This window comes from Hordeum vulgare, chromosome 5H (genome assembly GCF_904849725.1).
Source record: "Hordeum vulgare subsp. vulgare chromosome 5H, MorexV3_pseudomolecules_assembly, whole genome shotgun sequence".
NCBI classification, from domain to species: domain Eukaryota; kingdom Viridiplantae; phylum Streptophyta; class Magnoliopsida; order Poales; family Poaceae; genus Hordeum; species Hordeum vulgare.
This window is the reverse complement of record NC_058522.1, coordinates 488,849,100-488,851,608: the sequence shown is the minus strand read 5'-3', so window position 1 is coordinate 488,851,608 and position 2,509 is coordinate 488,849,100.

The following is a 2,509-nucleotide window of genomic DNA, read 5'->3' as shown; positions in this document are numbered from 1 at the left end:
TGCTCCGCGTGGTCAATAACCTCTCGGAGTTAATTTAGCGATTGCTAAGGCGCGACGTCCTCACACGTTCGTAGTCGGATCGTCAAAGTCGACTCTACCAAAACGATACCCACGATCTCATCGAAAGACAGGGACAACTTCACCTCTATCAAGTGGTATCAGATTTCCAGGTTGCTCGGTGAGATTTTACCAGCTTTTCGTAGTTAGATCGCATCTGTTCTTCATACCTATCGTCCATGAAAAAGCCATAAAAATTAGGGTTAGATCGTCATATCCGAACCAATCTGAGCCTTTGCATAGTCTTTTCAATAGTTTGCTTAGTTGAATTTGCGGTTACATCGTCGTGTCGAGTTGCTGGTCTTAGTGTCTAGTCCTTTAGAGTTTCGAGTTCTGTTCACAGGTTGTCATACCGCTGCCGCACCGTCTTTCATCGCTGCCATATATCACCTCCACGCTACCATCATCGCTGCTGCCATATACCACCTCCACGCTACCAACATTGCTGCTGCCATATACCACCACCATGCCACCATTATCCTTGCTGCCATATACCAGCACCATATGCCCACCACAATCCTAGTCTGCATCCTTTTCGTCTTAGGTTAATTTCGAGATCCTTTTGCTTTCGGTTTCGCGTTTCCTTACGTGAGTAGGTTTCGGAAAAAAAGAGTGCCACCCTTTCCAGAGCACTTTTTAGGCCAAAATTTTGAGGGGTGAATCTTTTCCCTATTATTTTGTTAGACTTTTTGGAGAGTTTTGAGACACTCGCCATCATAGTGATTTTTGTCGCTATTTTTGGTCGTCGCATCCCCGAATTGCTCCAGAAATTAAAAAAAATTGTCAATTTTTTTTCGTGCCTATCCTGTTTTTTGTGCTTGGGAAGAGTTTTGAGACACTCGCCATTATAGTGATTTTCTGAAAAAGAGCACAGAAAAAAGAGCGCAAAAAAAAGAGAGGAAAAAAATCAGAGTGGCTCTTCCCTTGATTAGTACGTGTCGTTGTGACTTCGTTGAGCAACATGATACGTCTTCAACGTATCTATAATTTTTTATGGTTCCATGCTATTATCTTGTCAAACTTTGGATGTTTTGTATGCCTTTTATATCTTTTTTGGGACTACCTAATTAACTCAGTGCCAAGTGTCAGTTCCTGTTTTTTCCGTGTTTTTGACCTTTTTTAGAGGAGAATATTAAACGGAGTCCAAATGGAATAAAACCTCTGAAAAGATTTTTCGGAACAGAAGATACGCAGGGAGCTTGAGAACCAAGGCAGAGGGCACCAGGGGAGGCCACAAGCCCCCTAGCCGCGGCCTGGGGGCCTAGTAGGCTTGTGGGACCCCTATAGCTCCTCTGCCCTACTTCTTCCGCCTATAAATCCCCGAAAAATCTGAAACCACGGGAGAGAGCCACGAAAATACTTTTCTACCGCCGCAAGCTTCTGTCTCCGCAAGATCCCTTCTGGGGCACGTTTTGGTGCCCTGCCGGAGGGGGGATTCGGACACGGAGGGCTTCTTCATCAACACCATTGCCTCTCCGATGATGCGTGAGTAGTTCACCATAGACCTTCGGGTCCATAGCTAGTAGCGAGATGGCTTCTTCTCTCTCTTGGATCTTCAATACAAAGTTCTCCACGATCTTCATGGAGATCTATCCGATGTAATCCTCTTTTGCGGTGTGTTTCTCGAGATCCGATGAATTGCGGATTTATGATCAGATTATCTATGAATCTTATTTGAGTTTCTTCTTATCTCTTATATGCATGATTCCATATGCTTGTAATTCTCTTCGAGTTGTGGGTTTCGTTTGGCCAACTTGATCTATAATTCTTGCAATGGGAGAAGTGCTTGGTTTTGGGTTCATACCGTGCGGTGACCTCACCCAGTGATAGAAGGGGTAGCGAGGCACGCATCGTGTTGTTGCCATCAAGCGTAAAAAGATGGGGTTTATATCTATTGCATGAATTTATCCCTCTACATCATGTCATCTTGCTTAAGGCGTTACTTTGTTTGTCATGAACTCAATACACTAGATGCATGCTGGATAGAGGTCGATGTGTGGAGTAATAGTAGTAGATGCAGAAAGTATCGGTCTACTTGTCTCGAACGTGATGCCTATATGTATGATCATTGCCTTAGATATCGTCATGACTTTGCACGGTTCTATCAATTGCTCGATAGTAATTCGTTCACCCACCGTAATATTTGCTATCTTGAGAGAAGCCCCTAGTGAACACTGTGGCCCCTGGGTCTACTTCACATCATATTTTCAGCCCCACACTTTTACTTTGTTACACTTTCCGCCTTCAGATCTCACCTTGCAATCAATTGTGAAGGGATTGACAACCCCTTTGTAGCGTTGGGTGCAAGTTTGCTGTTTTTGCGCAGGTACTTTGGAGACTTAGCTTGATACTCCTACTGGATTGATACCTTGGTTCTCAAACTGAGGGAAATACTTACTGCTACTGTGCTGCATCACCCTTTCCTCTTCAAGGGAAAACCAACGCAAGCTCA